Genomic DNA, 23,223 nt, shown 5'->3' on the forward strand with positions numbered 1-23,223 from the left:
TGCCCTGCATCATATTTGTCAGCAGTCAACTGTATGAAATATAAAATGACGTACAGGTTATACTATAATATAATATAATATAATATAATATAATATAATATAATATAATATATCCTACAACAATAAAACTAAAACACTGGAACAGAGCATTACAATTTATACAGATAGTAACAGCAACTATTATTAGTAGTAGTAGTAATAATTAAGGTACTTCTGTCAGAACTATGGCAAATATTCATAAGAGCTTGTCCCTAAGTCCAGTAATACAATATCCAGTAGGATCATAAATATTACTTGACATTAGTAGAGTACTGGTAAATAATTTCAGATAAAAGGCGGAAATATTTGATTTTCCTCTAGCGGTGTCCCAGTGATGACGTACAGTGCGGCCTGTGACTCATGTAGGGTTGAGAATGATGTCTCATTACGCACAGTTGAGGGGTTTGCAGACTAAATATACTCCCCCGGAGCAGGTGCAGATCTGCGGCTGGAGTCATTCTGGAACACAGCACACACACACACACACGTTCCGCTCACTGCGTAATGCAGGGATATGTGAACTACTTTATCACCATCTAGTGGATTTCAGCAACCACACACCTGAACATGGCAGAAATGAAATTAAATGCAAAAGATCATTTTTCATTGCATGATGTTATGCAAATAGTGTCAAATGCTGTCACATCCAGTAAGCTATAAATTAAAATGTTAGACAAAAAAGTCTTTGTTTTTTGAACGTCAAATATTTACTTTGCTGAGCTCAAGTTATTTATTCATTATTAATCATAAATATTGTTTTTTAATAGTTTTGCAACATGCAACTGAACACTTTGAGTAAAGCTGTTGGTAACAAATAATACTGGCACATGTTCCAAGTGAAAAAGTGTTACCTTACATCCAGTATGTTGCAGTGTTTTCATTGCATCACTGTGCTGCAACATACATACCTAAAGACAGCAGTAAAACGCATAGTCAACAGTTGCTGTGGAGACCTACCAAAAAAAAAAAAAAAAAAAAAAAAATTCACCGCACCCAATTTTCAGGCACTGAAATGCACTCATTCGACACAAGGGGGCAGTGTTGCTTTACAAACCTAACTGGTGCCCACTGCAGCAACACGCTTCTGAATCACTCCTTCACCTCCCAGACATTCACAAATCATTTGGCCGTTTAGCTGCATAGCACCCTGCATTCCTATCATGCATTCAGATCAACTTGCAGTTATCCTTTTTATAATGTGGAACTGAAAGCGAAAGACGTTTGAGGCGGGGAGTGCAGCTTGCTTACTGCTCAAGGCACCATCCCATTATAGCTTACTCATAATTTTAAAGCTGCTTGCTCAGTTGGCAGCTACTGATGCTAGATATTTGTGTCTGCGGTAATTATTTTGTTCTAATAGAGCTGCAGGCTGCATTTAAGCAGGTTAAATGACTCTCATCTCTTTTATACAGTATCTGATGTTTGTTTTGTTTCCATTCTTCTTTTCCCCATTTCTGTACCCTAAAGCCAATACGTTACAATTTTGGATCATTTGAAGAAAGCTTTGAAAAAATCCTTCAAGGTTCTTGTATAATAAGAGCAAGCTTGGCTGTGCTTCCTCATCTTATATGCTTGAAATTGGAGTTATATTGGACTATTCATATTCAGTTAAAACAAAAAAGCCTGCATAGATTTATGAGACAAGGAAATGATGAGCTTCTTCTAGATCTCTTCTACTTGAGTCGTTTCCATGGCCACCGCTGCTTTTACTTTATCTGACGTGGAGATACAGGAAAGTTCACTTCACCTTGGGTTCATTGTGAAAACTCTTTTCCAGGGCCACAGAGACTAGTGTGTGACATAGTTTTGAAAAAAGAATAAATAAAGAAAAGCTACAGTAAACAGACAACGGCTTTGACATATTATGACATAAAGCTGTTTAGCAAACTGCTGAAACCCACAGCAAGAGACTGTCTTGCATCTCACTGTTAGATCAAAATAAATGTAACTGTAACCTTTTGATAGAGGAAGATACTCATTAAACAAGCGTACTGCAACATAGCAAGTAAGAAAAGTGTGTGCAGTCAAAGCAAATAATTATTATAAAGATATTAGCCACAGTTAATTTAAAATGTGTAAATTCAGTTTATTTATCAATTATTAAATACAATAATTTTAATAAAACAAATTATATAAGTAAAATTTTAACATATCACTAATAATTCTATTGAACAAATTATTTTAGCACCATTTCTCTATGTTGGGAATAGTTATCTATATCACTGAGATCACTGAGGTTACTTTATAGCTTTTTTATAAATATTTAGATTATATTTTTCTATTTTTGTTTTCATAATTTTAGTTAAATTGTAGTTGTTTTTTAATTTCTGTATATTATTTTCTATATTTTTATTTTAGTTTTAGTACATCAAGTTAAACTAAAATAAATGTAAAAATAAATTGTTTATTTTATTTGAAGTGTTTCAAGTTGCTACGAGTTATTATTAATATTATTATTATTATTATTATTATTATATTATTATTATTAAATTCCATCAGTTTATAATATTGTTTTGTGGAATGTATTTAAATATATGTTATGCTATGTGTTATAATCCTTCATATTTTTGTTAACACATTATGAAGATTCTGTAAAGCAGAACTGTAATACATATGACACCCACATTTCCTTGTATTATGAAAAAAAAAAAAGGTTCATAATGGTTTGCAATGATATGGTTTTTATGACATTTTTCTGTGTCTCACTTCAAAGCATTATGGAAATGGAAGCTATTAGCTGTCTCAACAAGAAAGGATGAAAGCCAACAAGCAAACAAACACATAACCTGTGCATTGTAAGTGCAATGTTATCAGTGGACTGCTTGAGTTATGGACAGACCTGAGTGAGTATTGAGGAAGGATATAGTTATCTTCGTTCTCAAACTGTACTCCATCACCATCAGATTGGCCTTACTGCGATGGATCTAGAGGCTGAGTCAGTCCAAATCCTCTTGTGAGCTTCAGTAAAGAATAAGGCAATCATTTTTTGCTCTAGTTCCTGCCCTTGTCTTTTCAACAAATGACATCTGCTTTATAAATACTTTCCTCCTCTCGTTGCAGAACTGCCAGAGCTCTATTTACACCAAAACAACTTGCACAACTTTGGGCTGCTGAATATTATATAGGCTTTTTAAAAGCTTTCAAGTTTACAAACAAACAATGCTGCCTGTAGGAAAATTCGTGAATGAGATCTGTTTAATATCTGCATTGCAAATTTAGCCTTTGCCTAAGTCTGCAGCTTTTATTCTGTGAAAAGATCTCAGTAAGGTGTCTTGTGTAGGATTTCAAAAGTGTCTCAAATTAAGCTCAAACTCAAACTCAAACCATTTAATAATGACCATAACAAATTATCAGCGCTATGCTATTCCAATTGATTTTTATATGTCTAACTTTGTGGCTGGAATATGTGGGAGTATATTTCCGCCATAGATAATTGTGACTTTTTATCTTGCAATTTTCAGTTTATTTTTTCCCCCTTACAATTATGAGAAAACATAAGAATTGTGACATGCAAAAAAACAACAAATAAATAAATAAATGTCAGAACTGTGAGATAAGATGAAAAAGTGGAACAGTGTAATTACAATATATATATATATATATATATACTGTAATGAGCTTGTTTCCACTAAGGAATAAAATAAAATAAAATATGTATTTGTTAATCTTTTAAAATTCATTAGCATAAATTGACCATTCCTATGAAAGCATATCTCCGCTATAGAATGATATACTTTACACAGCAGTCATGCCATAGCGTTTCATAATTTTTCCTAATGATTTTAAAACAAACATCTGAGACAAAATGAATACTTAAATTATACTTAATCTCATGCATTCTCCTGAACTAAGCTTTAAGCAAAAATGTTATCTAAGTACTATCAAATCCAGCATGTTTTTAACTCAAAAGAAAAAAACAAAACAAAAAAAAAAAAAAACAGAGTGCCGTCATGCTTCAGTGGATATTTTAGTCTATATTTTAAGATATTTTTGAATATTGGTGCATATTACATATCGGTCACTGATACTGCACATATCTTGCCAGCCACATATGATAAACGCCTACAGATAGATCTCGCTGTACAAAGTGCTCTCGTTCAGCTAAGAAGGAGTTTTAATTAATAGCATCAACAAATCAGCTCTCAGACGCTGCTACAATGTCAAGTAAAGAGAAGGTGTTGTCATGGTAACAGGCTATGCCAATAATGTATTCCGGAGGCTGAAGAAAAAGGAGGAAAAATATATAACAGCAATCAAGCACGTCAAGACCAACCTATGCAGTGGCCGTCTGTTTGAGTTCACAGAGGACTCCTGTCTCCTGCACAGTAAAAAAAATTGTAGCATCTCAGCTTCTAGGCTAAATTAGACCACTCACTACCGGTGTCGATTTGAGAGACATCCCTCGAGGCGCTGTTCACCCAGCAACCTCTGAGCTAAGGCCACACCATTTATCATATTGGGTGTTTTTGCATTTATTTTAAGTCACTTCACAGATTCACTTGTCACTCGGTCCCTCAAGAGGAAGCTTTGCGCTCATTTCCTCCCCCTCTTCGTCTTCTCTCCAGCTGCTCTTTTCTAAGTCTTCAGGACTGGAGGACAGCCGAATGATGGACAGGTTCTAGCACTGGTTTCTCCTTCACTAAAGAGGCCACGTCTCAGAAACCAATCTGGCTGTTCAGATGTTTGGAGGCTGTTGTCTGTTGCAACCTGTTCTGACCCTGAAGGACAGCTTTGAGCCGAAGTCTCGGTACGGCTAATGCATTCTATTGAAACTTTTTGGATCCGGAACTGTATCGCCAGATGTGAACCCTTAGGTTTTAATTGATTAGGATAATTATGCCACTGATATTAGTCATAGTACAATTATATAAAAGTTTTTCCAATCCACAGAAATGCAATTTTCAAGCCTCGTTTTGACTCGACAGACCTGTGAAGTTATTATTTTAATGTGTAATGTAATTCGCTGGAGTTTTTCCACTTGAAAGATAGTACTGCATCTTCAGGTACCTGCAGTTTTGGTTTAAAATATTGCAGTGTAATAAATAGTTTTTGCTCTCATGTTTAATTCAGTGCTAAAGTTTTATTAAGGTTTGCTAAGCACCAGCCATTAGTTGCTACTTATTCATATATTAAAATATGTCTCACTTTCTTCTTGGCCCACAGGCAAGCCCAAATAGAAAATGTAGGGTACAACTGAGCTAAAGGCACAACTTAAAGGAATAGTTTACCCAAAGATGAAAAATTGCTGAAAATGTACTCTATTTGTTTCTTCATGAGAACAGATTTGGAGAAATTTAGCATTACTTGTTTACCAATGGATCCAAACAGCTGATAAAAACATGGCAATAATCCAAAAGTAATAAACACAACTCCAGTCCATCAAGTATCATCTTGTGAAGAGAAAGGCTAAAAGCTAAAAAAAAAAAAAAAAAATAACTCTTTAACTGTCACCCCCATTTTTAAACATAGAAATGAAAGTGCACTATCTAAACTTAAATTCTTGTAATTCTTGAACAAATACATTTTCTAATATGAGTTTGAAGTACCATTTCCATGGTAATGCAATGTCAGATTTCAAAATGGGTTTCAAAGGATGAACTTTGAGGTTTTAAACTTTCAATAGATATATAATTTCTGAAAATGTCTTAAACATGAAAAGGCAACGACTTTTGGTGACAAACGTCAGAGCTCCTGTTATGATGCAGATTTTTGAGGTGCACTCTTCTCATAAATTAATCTATTACTGTTTTACATAATTGGAACAAAAAAAGACAGTGGTAAAATATCTATTTAGAAGTCTTAGACCTTTCCAACGATATATAGTTTGTCATAATTAGATTAAGATTTTATTGTAATATAGTGAAGTAAACTTAGGCCTCCCTCTGAGGGGACGGGTGGTAGTTAAAAGGTTAAAATGTTATTTGAATTAACATGTTTAATTTGACATTATCACAAAGTGGCCTTTCTTTTTTAATTGTATGATCTGAATTAAATACAAGTGTTCATTCAGTACAGTTAAGTACATTTCTTTTACATAAGTCTGTCTTTAAAATAAAAACGTTTTTAGATTTTGTTAAATAATGTAAAAATAAATGTGTCTAGTACATTTATGCACCACTGTGTAACCCTTAAGTAAAATGAAGGTTGCTGCATATGATGGAGAGCTCAAGCATAAGACTTGTCTTGAGCTCTAAATTCCCTGCTCAATTACAGAATATATAATAGAAATGAATAAAAATAGAGGTGGCGGTGGAGGGATTTTGTCTTTTTCTATTAGACAGTTGCAGAGAGTAAAAAGAAACTGTCAGGGAAGATCATTGTCAAAAAAGAAAGAATGAAAGAAAGAAAGAAAGAAAGAAAGAAAGAAAGAAAGAAAGAAAGAAAGAAAGAAAATGTATACTAAATGGCTTATATGTTGATGCATCAATGCCATCTAAGACCTTTGTCTATAAGGTCTATATATTTATAATTGTTGCAAAAAAATGTGCGCCCATTAAAGTATACAGTTTCTATCTGAACCTAACGGGAGTTGAAGGTATCTGGTCCATTTTAAGATTATTATTATATGATTATTTTTATTTATTTATTTTAGAGACTAGAACAGTTGAAATGTGCAGCACTGTCTTACTCAGTGCTGTCTTGCTAGACTCTGTATTGCACTCTGAAGGAAATTATGCAGTTGGCTATAAGTAAACAGAACAATAGTGATCTAAGGTAAAGTACTATATGGAGTGGTATTTAAGGACTCCATCCATCCCTCTTTTCTCTAAGCCACTTGTCCTGTGTATTGTTGTGGGGATGCTGGAGCCTTTCCCAGCATCTCAGACTGCAGGCAAGGAAACACCCGGGACGGATGGCCAGTCAATCACAGGAAGACACACATTTATACATTCTGTTCAAGTACAGGTTCTTATATATTCCTGTGCCAAACACATTTCAGTTCAGTGCACCTCAGTCTCAACTTTAGTATTTAATCAAATGCAAAGCCGAACAGTTTTCCCTTCAGAGATGCACAAAACAGAGTCAATCTAATTTGATAAATTGCTTGATGAGATGGATAAGTTTTCAATTTCTTGAACTGCATGAGGAGTAAACATTCAATGATTGGTAGTTTTATTTATTTGTTTATTTATTTTTTGGAGCTCTAATCAAAGCTGCATTTGCATTTGACTTAAACCACACTTTGCCAAGGGGTGTTTCCAAACTTTTGGAGGGCAGTGCACTTTTATAGAATATATTGAATTAGGTTCTTGTTTTAAATGTAAACTTTACTAAATATATTGAGATATGTATCCTTTAAATATGGATGGAACTAGTTTGAATTGGAAAGCAAGAAAAGGAAGCTCCAATAAAGAATTTGAATATCATTATATTTGTTTGTTTGTAGTGTGCTGAAAAACACTTTTCAGACAAAGCGTTCCCATTAAAAAGTACCCAAACTTTTCAAGACATTTGCTTCAATGCAATTGAATGATTTCATTGTGCATCCATTACCATCATGCATGTAAAACAGCCAGGGGCTCTGTTAATAAACCCAGTTACGCTGTTTTGTTTATTTGATGTAGGCCCCACAGCTCTCTGACTTGATTGAAAAATATTTGAAATTATTGTGTAAAGGTGTCTTCGCTTTGCCATCTTACCTGACTCTAAACTTCCCATGAGAACAGTCCTTTAAAATAAGTCATTATGCTTGCAGGAGCTGCACTCCCACCACTGCCCTTTGTGTACAGAATTATGAGAGAGAGTTGCTCATGAAAACACTTTCATTAGTGTGTTTATAGCCTTCGACAACAAAGCCCTAACCGACAACCCAAAATACACACACATTCGCATAGATATTTCAGGCAAGGACTACCCTATTAACATAACAAAGACGATGACGGTGGCATGGCATGCAGTAGGGACGGCTTGTAGGAGCACAGCCAATCTGTTTGCGTTCTTTGGGGAAATTAGCTGCTCTCAGACCTGTTTTTAGAGCGAACGAAAAGACAGTTTGTGCTCTGAAAGAGAGTGCCGTCACTCAGGGTCAAATCTATTATCCGGTGCTGACTGCCTTTGGGTATGTTAAGCTCTAATCCTGGAAATGAATCAAAACGCTGTTTGTTTGAATGTGAAGCATTGTTTCAGAACTCAAAGTCTTTCTTTTATGAATGCCACACATGTGTGCTACCTATTACATTTACAAAATGACACTTGTGTGTTTGTTTATTAAATATTTTGCATGATTTGATCCTTTTGATTTGATCTGGCTGGCTTATTTTCAAATTCAGTGTAGAAAATGAACAAGGTACAGCAAGGCTAGAGGCACATTGGGGTAAAAGGTGCATTTGATTTTATTCTCCTCTAAGCAACTGGATGGCACAAAAACTCACCACAGCAAAGCAAAGTTAATTATACGCTAAGTCGACCTAATGTTGAATGTTTTTAAAAGGTTTAAAAGGTTTACAAATCAAAAGAGATGTGATAAAATTACCAAATATATTTTAAGACAAAGGTCTTGTTTTTAATTTTCTGTTTTGCTCAAGGTAATTCAATTAAGAGTTTTTCAATAACTGAAGGCTATGTAAAAGTATGGTATTAGGGGTAAAAACTGGTGTTGGGGCTAAAGGCACAATTACTGACATGATGAGCATTCTAGTGAACATGCATTTTCTGAACTATAATAAATCATTTTATTGATTTGCTTGTTATTTTGAACTCAATATTATACACAACATATTATACTATTACTTTAGGTAAAGCATTTTTATCAATACAATTATATGATTTTTAAACAAACCAAGCCAAACTACTTTTATGATTTATTTTTTCACAAAATGTGTTGCTGTATAAATGTTTAATTTTAGTAGTGAAGTAGTGAAAAGCATGTTTCTCTTGAAGGAATAGTTCACATAAAAAATGACAATTAGCTTTAACTTTTTGGAGAAATCTTTCATTACAAAAAGTGTTATAATGAATAGAGGTATTTGTTTTCTTTTTGGTTTGTTTTTTAGCCAGAAGCAACTGTTTGATTTTAAAAATGTTTTAAAAGATTTGAAGGGGAAAAAAAAAAAAAAATAATAATAATCTTTTTAGTCATGCTAGAAGTACTTACTTTAATGTGTTGACTAACATTAAAAACACAAGTAATATTCAACTGTATTTGTGTTATTCAATATTACATTTAAAATGTATATATGGCATACACGTTTCAATAAAAAATAACATTCATGCATATTAGTTAGCCAATACACTTTAACCATATTTCAATTACAATAGAATTATGAAATTATGTAAATATGTAAATGAGTCCTATTGAGGTGAGTCAAAGCACTCTAAATTTCAGAGAGTGAGAAAAAAAAAAAAATTCTCAAAATATCCCTAAAAATCCCAACAACTAAAGAGTATGTAAAAGTATGGCATTAGGGGTAAAAACTGGTGCTGGGGCTAAAGGCACAATAGTTGACATGATGAGCATTTTAGTGAACATGCATTTTCTGAACTACAATAAATCATTTTATTGATTTGCTTAAGTTATTTTGAACTCGATATTAACATATTATACTATTACTTTAGGTACAGCATTTTTATCAATAGTGTGATCATAACAATTATATGATTTTTTAAACAAACCAAGTCAAACTACTTTTATAATTTATTTTCTCACAAAACGTATTGCTGTATAAATGTTTAATTTTAGTAGTGAAGCAGTGAGAAGCATGTTTCCCTTGAAGGAATAGTTCACATAAAAAATGACAATTAGCTTTAACTTTTTGGAGAAATCTTTCATTACAAAAAGTTTTTTTTTTTTTTTTTTAGCCAGAAGCAACTGTTTGATGTTAAAAACGATTTAAAATATTTGAAGGAAAAAAAAAACAAAAAAAAAAAAAACTTTTTAGTCATGCTAGAAGTACTTACTTTGATGTGTTGACTAACATTAAAAGCCCAAGTAATATTTAACTGTATCTGTGTTATTCAATATTACATTTAAAATTGATATATGGCATACATGTTTCAATAAAAAATAACATTTATGTATATTAGTTTACCATAAAAAATTTCAATTGCAATAGAATTATGAAATTACGTAAATATGTAAATGAGTCCTATTGAGGTAAGTCAAAGCACTCTAAATTTCAACTAAAATATAAGCTTAAACTATAACATGTTCTCATTTAATTGTAATTAACATGCAATTAAGTGTCTGATACTTCAAAGTAATAAATAAAAAAATGACAATAAAAAAATAACATTCATGTATTTGTTTACCATTAATGCTAGTCAATACACTTTAACCATATTTCAATAACAACAAAATTGTGAAAGTACATAAATATGTAAATGAGTCCTACTGAGGTGAATCAAAGTGCTCTAAATTTCAGCTAAAATTAAACAAACTATAACGTGTTTTTATTTAATTGTAATTAACATGCAGTTAAGTGTCTGATGCTTCAAAGTGTGAGATATTTCAGAGAATGTTGGTAACCAGTTGGAGAGAGAGAGAGAGAGAGAGAGAGAGAGAGAGAGAGAGAATTTCAACAATTGAAGAGTATGTAAAAGTATGGTATTAGGGGTAAAAACTGGTGTTGGGGCTAAAGGCACAATAATTGACATGAGCATTTTAGTGAACATGTATTTTCTGAACTATAATAAATCATTGTATCATGTAAGTTATTTTGAACAATTATTAACTTGATATTATGTAAAACATATTATACTATTGCTTTAGGTAAAGTATTTGCATCAGTAGTGTGATCATTACTATTATATGATTTTTAAACAAACCAAACCACTTGATGATTTATTTTCCAACAAAATGGGTTGCTCTATAAATGTTTAACTTTATTAGTGAAGTAGTGAAAACCATTTTTCTCTTAAAGGAAGTAATATCTAATTGTATCTGTGTGTTATTTCATATTATATATATATATATATATATATATATATATATATATATATATATATATATATATATATACATATACATATGTGTGTGTGTGTGTGTGTGTGTGTGTGTGTGTGTAAATATGTAAATGAGTCCAACTTAGGTGGGTCAAAGCACTCCAAAGTTCAGCTAATTGTATTTAATATAAACTTAAACCAGGGATAGGCAACGTTGGTCCTGGAGTGCCACTGTCCTGCAGAGTTTAGCTCCAACCCTAATCAAATACACCTGAACAAGCTAATCAAGGTCTACAGAATTACTAGGGCTACAGGCAGGTCAGGTCAGGTTTTTTCTGGGTTGGCGCTAAACTCTGCAGGACATTGGCATTCCAGGACCGACGTTGCCTATCGTTCCTGACTTAAACTATAATATATTTTTCTTTTAATTGTAATTAACTTGCAGTGAAGTGCCTGATACTTCAGAGTGTGAGATATTTCAAAGAATATTGGTAACCAAGTTGTTGTTGGTGTATCACACAGAAGAAAGAAAGTAGGCTTGCAACAGTGAAGGTAAGCAATTGATGGCACATTGTTCATTTTTGTGTGAACTGTCCCTTTTAGTGACCGAATCCTTTTTTATATTACCATGCAAACATGTGAAAAATAATATAATAAGATACATGCAGCAGTCACAAAGTCATGTCTTTTTCTGCCCTGCAGATACAGTGTTCCTAGTAGTCCAAGTAATTACAGCATTCCCTACTGACCTCCTCCGAACCTGCTGGGATGAGCTTGTATTCCTCTCATTACCTGGAGCTGCACCTCCACCCTGCCCCTTGGCCTTCCTCTATTTCAGCAGACAGTCTCGAGTTGAACCTCGGCCAGCATATAAACAGGTCTGACAGCTCTCTCCCACAGGCCGGGGCACTCCGGCTCCATGGCCATCTATGACCGCCCACGGTCTGCCTGGCATCTAGCTGGACAAGTTGGCTCATTGTCTTGCGAATGTGTGTGCAGGTTTGAAGAAAAGCTGCCCAGCCAGGTGTCAAGGGAGCAGTGCTCTTATACTGCAGAGTGCAACATCCTTGTTTTGCAGGTCAGCTAAGGTCTAGTACACTTACTTGTTAGGGCTGATATTTCTCACAAAAGAATCATATTATTGAACATCTTGGTCATTCTGACCACCCACACCAAGAATGATAGCATAATGTGTCGTGGCACGACTAACTAGTATGTATACCTTTTTTTTTTTTTTTTTTGTTCAGAAAATGAATATTTAGAGACAAATGGACTGTGCCTTCTTTCTGGCCTATTTACACTTTAGAATAATACTAGGAAGAAAGTGCATGTTTAAAGTAAAGTATATGATTAAATATATATTTATATACAGGAATATTCCCATAGCAGTGGAACCTATTGTCACGCTGTTGTGTGTGGGGAATGACGAGGAGGAGCGAGGAGGTCCAATGCATAGAGTTGGGAGGGAGGGTGGGCGCCCTGGAGGCTCGTGCGGGGCAGACACAGGAGGGACAGGAGGTACGCCTCCAGGGCAGGTCAGGGAGCTTGGGGAGCCACAGCGGAGCATACCGTCTATAGAACCATGGCGGGTCAGGAAGCTCGGGAGGCCATGGCCGAGCACAGAGTCCACATGGCCATGGCGGGTAAGGGAGTTCGGGAGGCCATGGCCGAGCACACAGTCCATACAGCCAAGGCGGGTCAGGCGAGTAGCCCCCCCCCACAAAATTTTCTTGGGGGAACTTAGGGCATAGTCGGCCCAGGAGAGCACAGGATGGCCGAGCTTAGGAGACGCAGGCACAGGAGGGCGCTCGGGAGGTGCAGGCACAGGAGGGCGCGCAGGAGAGAGCTCTGGCTCTGGAGGGTGCGCTGGATTCAGCTCCGGCATTGGAGGGCGCGCTGGACGCAGCTCCGGCTCTGGAGGTAGCACAGGCTCTGGAGGAATGGACGGGATTAGTGGAGGCTTGGGAGAGCTGGACGGGACCAGCGGAGAAGGAGGAGAGCTGGACGGATCCAGCGGAGACACTAATTCATATAAATCCACAATATCCTTAATGTATATATGGCTTGGCATATTGCCAATAGCTGATCCAGAGCGCGGGGTTGTGGCTGGAGTCTGTGAGCTTGCCGAGGGCGGAGTCCGAGAGCTGGCCACGGGTGCGGCGGGAGTCCGAGGGTTGGCCACGGGCTCTGGGCTGAGGGAGGAGCTATGGAGAACGGGGTAGAGCGAGGGAGGACCGGAGGGAGCGAGCTCGTTGGAGCAGCACGTGGAGGACGCTGGCTGATGGTGAGCTGGAGCGGCCGCGTGTTTGCAGATGGGGGGAAGAGTGGAATCTTCCACATCGACATAGTAATTGGGAATTACAAAGGGCAAGGACATAACTGATGAATTCCGCTACAGGTTTGCGGCAATCATCAGGAGTTATGGAACGGAACAATCTGTCATCATTTAGCCCCATCTGAAAACACGCGTTAATATGTGCATCGCTCCAACTCACCAGATGAACTATGCTCAGAAATTCCTCAACGTATTGCTCCAACGATCTCTCCGACTGCTGGATATTGAAGAGGAAATCCTCAGCCCAGAGCATTTTGTTGGGTCGGTTCTTCTGTCACGTGTTGTGTGTGGGGAATGACGAGGAGGAGCGAGGAGGTCCAATGCATAGAGTTTATTTAATATAATCCACAGGGAAACAGGAACGGACAGGAAACAGCAGGGAACCAGCAAACACAACGTAACTTGACAGAGAAGCATACAAACTGACTGAATGACTTATAACCGAATGACGTACAAGAACCAAACATCTAACAGGGGACACAACCAAACTTATATACACTGACTAATCAGGGGGAGACAGGTGTAGACAATCAAACAGTGACGTAATAAATGAGAAACGGAACAGGAAGACCAAATAAGGGCAACACAGGGGAAAAACACACAAAAACAGTCCAAACGGTCTGACACCTATAAGCCCCTGTCACAGTAATGGCTTAATTGTAATACAAACCAGAGCAACTGAACATTGCAGTCTGGTTCATTCTTAGTGATTTCAACAGATATGCATATAGTGGTACAGAGTGTAACAAAGTGTTATAATATAATGATTTTGTATTCATTTCTTATAGATAATTTGCATTTGATGTCACTGAAATTAAACTATTTGTTTTCCAGTCAGCCATTTCCAGTCATTTTAAGGTAATAATCATCTTAATAATAAAAAAAGAAAATTTTGGTTGAATTTAATTTAAAAAAAAAAATAAATAAATAAATAAAATAATAAATAAATAAATCAAATTTAAATTTTTAACATTTAGGGGGTGTGGGAGGGGGTATAATTTTAGAAATAACTTGAGTTACTGACACTTTTTTTTCCTCCACACAAAATCTGTAATTTGTGTAACTGTTTGGAAGCAGTAACACACTCACAAACACTTACAGATGCAGCAGAAAACATCTGGGTCATGCTGAAACCAGGATTACAAATACTTGTAACCTGGTTCAGAGGACAACAGAAATCATGTCTTTGTGGCAGTTTTTATGCTTATTAAGGGATAATACAAGACTTTTTCAACTTACAAATGGTTGTCGAAAACACAAGTGTTATGAAATGCACTGTGAGAAAGTGTGACTTGTCAGAGCAAAACTGACACTATGCATCAGAACCCCTAATTTAGTAAGAAACAAGCAAATATGATATGATGGTGCAGTGTAATAAGTATATTATATAATAATTTATTCGGCATATATAACAATAAGCACCATTCCAATGCATTTAGCACCTGGTTAAATTGGATTGTGGGTGGTTAGTGAATAAGTAGCAGGTTTTTATACTTAAACATTATGCACAAAAGTGCTGCAGCTGTTTGGTGAATTCACCCCTTAACTTTTACCTGTTCCTTATGTTTGATTACATATCATCCTAATACAGCTTACACCGTTTAAGACGGCTCATGTTTGCATGGTCCTGCGTGTGGTTGCTTTAGAGCTGAACTACTAGAGCTTAACCTCTACGCTTGGAGAAATAGAGAGCGCAAGAAAGAGAGAAGGAACTGGAGCACAGAGGAGGGAATTTCTTCAGCCTTGTTATTCCGGCCTGTTGTCTCAGTGGAGTTTGCCACCACTCACTACAGGGATGATGAAAGGGGGGCTCATGCTCCCCTCTGTCTGCCTTCATAGCCCCTCTTCAGCTGACTGCTTTTTAATTAAGGAGGAGAGAGAGAGCACAGTGCGGCAGCTAGCCCCTGGAAATTGAATTTCATTTTCTTTTCCTAATTTATGTATCTGTTTGTGACTGGCTTGTCTTTATAGTCTATTCTGTTGCTTTTGTTGGCACTGATAAAAAGGAAAACCGAGATGGTCTGTATAGTAAATCATAGTAATGTTCACAAGAGAGCACGCCGCGATTTCAGAAGCGTTGCATGCTAATAGCGGGGGAATTCGCAGCGGTGGGAAAATGTTTGTGTCTGCTTGAGTGTGTACATTTATAAACACTCATACAGCAGTGATGTGTGCCGTGTTGGTTTTGATTAACTCAGATATCGCTCTACTTTTCTGGTCACACCTGATATGCTGATAGCATCTGTGATGTTAAACTCCTCAAGTGCATCTGGTTTCCGTGAGCAGAGATTTGGCAGCGACTGCTGGTATTTAAATGTAAAATATGGCTTGCTTTGTCAAGCTACCCTGCGTGCTACCCTGGGGTGGAGTCCCATCTGTTGCTGTCAAAAGTAGCACTAAATAAAGACCATCCTCTGTGTATCCGTAGATGGCAGGAATAATTTGACTTATAAAACAGGATTAGTCATGTAGGGGGGAAAACATAGCACTCTGATGGCGGAGATAAAGGATATTTAAACGATTTGCCGATGACAGCACTTACAGAGCCTTATTTTGAGATTTAAAAAAAATTGATTTGGTTAAAAGAAAAGAAGAAAGCAGCATATATTATTGAGTTTTGCTTTTCGTACCAATAGTCATTCGATAGATATTGGATGTGCTACTAGAAGTACAGCTTAGCTCTTTAATCATGTATAGACCTTACTCAGGTTAGACGCCGTATTGAATTTAACACGGATGAAAACGAGGCTGTGAGGGATAGACTTATAGGGGCCTATTATAACGATCTAAGCGCATGGTCTGAAGCGCATGGTGCAGGTGCACGCAGGACATGTCTGAATCCACCTTTGCTAGTTTAATGAAGAAAAAAAAAACAGTACAAAAGGGTTGCACCTCTTCTCATAATGAGTCATGGGTGTGTTTTGGGCATAATGTGCAATAAACCAATCAGAGTCTAATCTCCCATCTCCCAATCTCCCAAGCCATAAAAGCCAGTTGCGCTTCCGCCATGTCGGATTCACTACGTGGATTCTCCACGTACACAATAATAAACTTTTACATTGTAATTTGGCATGTCTGTGTGCTGCTGCACGTCCCTGTGTTTGTAACAACCACAGTGTATGTGTGTTGTTCACCCGCCTATAGGCCCATATCACTAACAAAAATAAAAAATAAATAAATAAATACTGTGCCATTGACTTTAGACCAGGTTTTAGTTGGTTATTGGTGCAATTATTTTCAGTTGCCTCAAAATAGCAAAGTGCCAACAATGTGCCCGAACACACCTCGTTTTTGGACCAGAATGCACATGGGCGAACAGATGGGCACAAGTGTGTTTTCTATTTAACCCTTGTGTGTCAATAAAAAAGGTCCTTAGTGGACAAAAATGTCCACGTCAAAAAACTGTCATAAAAAAATTAAGCTACAGAGCACAGACTTAGGTTTGGTCTCATTTTAAAGAAGACACATGGCAGATTATTAGAGAGGTTTAAGTTTAAGAAAATGCTTTATGAACAATATTTTATATAACATATATATTTTATGAAACGTGTTGAACTCTAAACTAAGATTTTGTTTGGGTTCAGTACCAGATTTCCCTCATTAGGTGCCAGCAATACTGGTGCACACAGTGGTTGGATTTATGATTTGTAGTATTTTTTTCTCTTTCAAATATTACAAGAACACACACGCACACACACATTTTTTTTATTTTTTTCACATACAAACCACACTCTGACATCCATACCAACACACCCACACAATTATAGCTGCATTATTTATCCAATCGGCTCTATAATATGCAGAAGCATAAAACATGTAATATAGTGAGTATTTGCTTTATAGGCCATACCTGGAAAAATGGCACCATCTGGTAAAAAATTAAATTTGATAACCTTGCCAAGAATGAAAGCCTGTTAACAAAAATTGCATCATTTTACAGTTAAATGGCACTGCGATTAAAAACAGCAGTTTCAGTGAGGACATTTTTGTCCTTAAGGTCCTGAGAGGAACTATTTTGTGTATGTTGTGCATACAAATTTGAAGCTTGGGAGCACAGAGTTAAGTTTGGTCTCATTTTAAAGAAGACCCATGGCAGATTAATATTGAAGTAAAAAAAAAAAGTTTAAAAAGTAAAAAGTTATAGAGGTTTAAGTTTATGAAAATGCTTTATGAACAATATTTTATATATAATATATATTTTATGAAATATCTTGAACTCAAACCTGCTAGAAAATCAAAGCCATAAATCTAAACAAGTTCCAAAATTTGAGGCTGATATCTAAAAAAAAATAGCTTTCAGTAAGATTTTGTTTGGACGCAGTACCACATTTTCCCCATTAGATGCCAGCAAAATGTCTCGGTTACATATGTAACCGTTGCGTCATAACTGACGTATTTGGGGTCTTACTTGGGAGCCCAATCGTCAAACCGCGAACGCCCAGGGGAAGACGGGAAACCCAACCTCCAACCTCGCGGTCGATGTTGCCTGGGGGAACATCCCCGTCAACTTAGCCTCAACTCCGGCAGAGCAGCTGCCACAACGGGGAGCTGCTCAGCAGAATCTTCGGTATCAGAAGACGACAGCCCCAAATACTAAGCATATAGCGTTAGTTCTGGCAGGTCACGTGTGTCAAGCTCGCAGCAGCTGACTCTCAGCTTATCACATCTACCTATAGGAATACAACACCTATCATGGCATTTCTATATAAGCTCTATTCAGTATTATTCAGCAACTTTGTCGTTTGCTCAGGAGCAAAGCAGATAGTCGTTGATTTCGTTCTCTATAAGCGTTCAATCAGGATTTCGCAACAGGGGTTTGTTTCCCACAGAGTTTCTCACCAGATTCGAGTTCTTGAAATTCTCGAATTCGCCGTGTTTATTGATATTAACTGATGGACTGGAAGTGGAAGTGACCTGAGCAAGCACTGCTTCTCGCAACGACACATCATGATGTAAACACTTTGCCCGCGATGCCCACAATTATCGCTGAGTTCTGCTAATGTGCTTGCATCACGAGATCTGCTTTGCCTGTTAGAAGCAAGATATCAAGAAGGGGTAAAAGCATACACGTAACAACTTCATTTCACCCTTTATTTATTTCTGAATATCTTCATGAAGCTAAACTATTATTTATTTCATTCTCATTGCCCAATGCTATGTTGGCAAATATACTATTAAATATTGCTTGTATTTTAAGGCTAGTTATTCAGTAGGGTTGTTTGCTAGGCACGCTGTTGCTTAGGCTTATTGGTTGTGTTATGACACGCTGGTAATATTACTAGTTAAACTTACCACAGCGAGGCTTGTTTTTAAATCTGTTGTCAAGGCTGTTGGATGTGAAACAGGCTTGCTGTTTTAGTATTGGGAATGCGGTCCCATTAAATTTATCCAACTAATATTTCCAAAACGCTGTGTTTTAGTCGGTGATATGCTGTTGATTAAAGCTATCTAGTGTATCGGTAACATTCTTGATATGATATCTAACGCGCTGTATTTAGATTTTGCTACTAAAAAGAGAGAGAAAAAAAAATTGTTATTAAAGCTAACGATTATGTGGATAATGGCAACATGCCTGTTGCACCATTTGCTGTACTGCAATAAAGGGTCATGCTGCTCTTCTCAGCTTCTTAATAAAGAAGAGCACCCTTCACTGCTTGTCCTCTTCTGTAAAGGGCATGCTGTCTATGCTATATCAGAAGGTCTTGCTTTAACGCTATCACGATATTGGGATTTTGCTTGCTTGTTAAGGCTTATCTACTGTTCAGCATCATGTTTGTTGCTAAACCTGCTTGTACGTACCTGCTGGTACACAAACAAAATGCTGAGCTTTGCCATTTGTGCGTGCGTATGATAGAATGCCCACAAAGTATGCTGCTTTAGCAAATTGCGCTGTTGTTCATTGTATTTTAAAGTAGATTTGTAACACTTAATAGCATGAAGAACAAATATTGACACAGACTGTAAATAAAGATCTTTGATTCAGAAACATGCCCTGTGCGAGTTATTGTTTTTCATGTTTATAATACAAGCAAGAATGCAATTTTCTCTGAATATCCAAAAGTTGCAAATGTTGACTATTTATAACATTTCAACAAAAGGTAATATTAAGTGAACATTTTAAATGTAGCCTATTTTAAATATATATATATATATATTTTTTTTTTTTTATTATTTTACAACAAACTATAGTTCCAACGAATGACCCATTCATAACTACAGCCGCTTCCTTGCTGAATGAATGAAAGAGGCGACGCCACCTACTGGCGATTTAGTATAAATCTACAAGTATCATTTAATTTGGCCATCATTTATTGCTTTCTTTCGTATATTAATAATACAACTAATAGATGTTAAGAATATGACATAACAAATGACATACAATAAAAAAATAAATAAATAATAATTTAAAAAAAAACACTTTAACTCTAGCTTATACAGGTTAGAATGTTAAATTCCCCAGGCAGGTACCACACTAAAGGGGCTTGCTGCTATTCTTAGCTGTTTATAAAGAAGAGCACCCCTTCGCTGCTACACTCACTTGCTCAGGAGCAAAACAGCCTTCTCCATCCCCAGCTCCTCCTTTTGCCTCAGTCAGGACTTGGCTTCTGATATTCCTCATTGAATCAGACTCCTTTTATCTGAATAATGTCTTACACTAAGTACATTAATGATATCTGCTGTGTTCTGTTCTGTTTACCCTGGGGGGTTATTATTGCAGGTCTCCCTACTCAAGCATGACATGCTGCATGGATGGGCAGGGAGTTTTTTTGCCCAGAACAGAACCATGCCGCCAAACCAAACTGTATGCTAATTGATCATTTTGACGACAGTGGTCCTGACAGAAACGTCAGTTATGACGTAACGTCATAGAGTACGACTGAATGGGAACTCCGCTGGTGCACACAGTGATTTGATTTGTAATTTGCAGTAGAGTTTTTCTCTCTCAAATATTACAAGCACACACACATTTTTTTTTGTATGTATTTTTTTTTTTTTTTTATGACACACGTACAAACCACACTCTGACATCCAAACCAACACACCCTCACAATTATAGCTGCATTATTTATCCAATTGGCTCCATAATATGCAGAAGCAGAAATAAAGTGAGCATTTGCTTTATTGGCCAAATCAAAAATGACAGCATCTGGTAAAAAAAAAAATAAATAAAAAATAAAAAATAAAAATAAAAAAAAAAAAGTAAAAAATAAAAATTTGAAGCCTTGCCAACAGAATGAAAGTCTACTAACAAAAATTGCATCATTTTTCAGTTAAATGCCACTGTGATTAAAAATAGCAGTTTTAATGGGTTTCAGTGGGGACATTTTTGTCCTGAGAGGAACTATTTTTTGTACCTAGTGCAAAATATATTTATTAAAGAAAATGGGGATGAAATAGTAAAATTCTAGTAAAAATACACACCTGTGCCAAAAAAAACACAGGCAAAATTATTAAAATAAATAAATAAAATAAAAAAAACTGAAACCGACAAAAAACGTCCAAAAGGTCACACAAGGGTTAATTAACATGACACTGGACGTGAAAATGATAACTGTGTCAGGCTGAAACTAGCAAAAAACACCTGCTTCGCACCTGGTGTTGGACTGCACCGGGTGTGTGATAGGGCCCATAGTCTTTATAATGGTACGTACAAAGGTCCTTGATTGTGTAATTTGTACAGCTCCCAACTTCCAAAACTGTTTCATGAAGTTGTTTTCTACTGAAAGTACAAAAAAATGTTTCATCAGCTGATTAGTCAGTATGTTGGTATGTTAGTATATTTTGGTAAATTCTAATGAATTAATTTTTGCCACCAAATTTGCCAAAATGTAATACTGCTACAATTTTCTAGAAAAACTGTTGTGTTCCATGGAAAAAATAACAACATCCAGGTTTTGAATGACATTAAATTGTTGAATGAATTATAATATCAAATGCGCCAAATCATGTGAATGTGCTGTACAAAGGACCTTCAACAGTCTGAACTTTTTGATGGACAATACACATTTTAATTATTCTTTCATTGTTTTCCCCAATAGTAATTAAAATTTATATCAAGGCATGTTGAGCAGCAAAATTATTCCACCTTTTCTTTTCAAATAGCAAGCTGTGAACTTCGACAAGCTTTTGAATAAAAGGCTGAACACACTAATAAAGTGCAAACAATCGTTTTCACAACATGGCAAAATGCAGATTAGCATATACACACACAGAACACTTCCACTAATTCATCCCTAGATAATCCCCATATTTCCATTTTACACCACTGACTTCACAGCCCATAATGAGAAACTTGATTCATATTTGACTTTTCATTATTACTCGTGAGTTACTGACGGTAAAATTAATTTCTGTCAATCCACTGATTTAATCAAGTGCTTGAATTGTAGAATATTTTAGTTAATTATATTCTATTGGAATTTCTTTTATTGTCAGGTTTTCATTGCATTGTCCTTCGCGTGAGGCCTACCTGGACAGTCAAGAGACAGGCTTAATTAGATGCGGCACATTGATTGCCAAAATAAATCTTTTGAAAATATGATGACAAATGAGGTGAGATGTGCACGATGGTGCCAAGTCACTTATGTGGAAAGAACATCAAAATTAATTTTCAACTAGTAACCACTTTCCAGGTTTTGAATTTCACAGTCACTGCCAACTCTTTGAAACTCAAAATTATAGTTAAAGCTTTTAGTCCATGTCTATTAGCTTCAAGGCCATCTATAAACTTAATTCTCTAAAGAAAAAAAAAAAAAAAGATGTTGACTTTTAGAAGACATACACATTCTAAATGCAGTATGGACCAAAAATATTGATGACTCATCTCACATTCAAGGGATGCCCACATTTGTGTCCAATAACATGCTCTCTAGAATGATATTATCCCTTCTCCCATAATATAAACAGCACAGGGTTCATAGCTACAACATAAACTAAACGTTACTACGTATTTTGTTTTGTTGTGCCCCAACTCTCTGCTGGGAAAATATATCAACATTGAAAAGAAACTGTGCTCGTTACAGCATTTCATTTGGTCTTTAAAGGTCATTATATATTTATGAACATTCACAAAATGACGTGCTTTGAAGTGCAACAGGCCTCCAGCAAATGACCCCTAAGGTTGATCAAGAGCAGTTGATACTTTCATTAAATGGAAAGAAAAAAAAAAAGAAAAAGGAAAGTAAAACGATTTCCACTACCTAGAATGAAATAAACAACCGTGGATGTGGACTACTGCATTCATCAGGAATTAAAATAAAATTACACTATCTCCCCTGTGATACCCTATTTTAATACAGTACACTAAGCCCAGAAGCTTTCGTCAAATACCGTACATGGCCAGTGGAGAATTATTTGATAAGGAAGAGCATGTATTAATTTGTTTCTCATATGGACTGTGGAAGCCTAAGGCCATGCACTGTTCTCTTTGACAAGATAAAATTTATTAAATGGACCAGACATGACCACATAAAAACTTTGACCTACCTACTGATAGAAAAATTTGAATTGTGAACCCTTGTGACATATTAATCCTGGCTAGGGGTTTCCATTCATGAAACATTATTAAGGGTATAGTGTACTCGGTTGAACTGTGCTCTGTCATTTCCCCACTTTCTTCCCAGTGTCAAGAATAGTGTCTCTAGTGGCGCTTGTAGACCGAAGTAAGCAGTGTAAAATTAGCAAAATGCAGTATTGTATTTGCACTAAAAAATTTGATAACCTAACAATGGCAACCTTTAAATTTGGTTTTAAGTCAAAATATTATTTTGCATCACTGAATAGACCTAAACATATATCAGGTAGACCAACAATTCCAGGTTACCACTGGTTAAAGAGGTGCAGTTGTCAATGGTGATCATATCAGTAATATTATTCAAATAAATAAATGTTCATGGAGTGAGATGCTGGGAAAAAAAAAAAAAAAAAAAAAAAAAACAGTGTGATGCTGTGCAACAGTCAAAGACTTT

Source organism: Labeo rohita, chromosome 14 (assembly GCF_022985175.1).
Source record: "Labeo rohita strain BAU-BD-2019 chromosome 14, IGBB_LRoh.1.0, whole genome shotgun sequence".
NCBI lineage: Eukaryota > Metazoa > Chordata > Actinopteri > Cypriniformes > Cyprinidae > Labeo > Labeo rohita.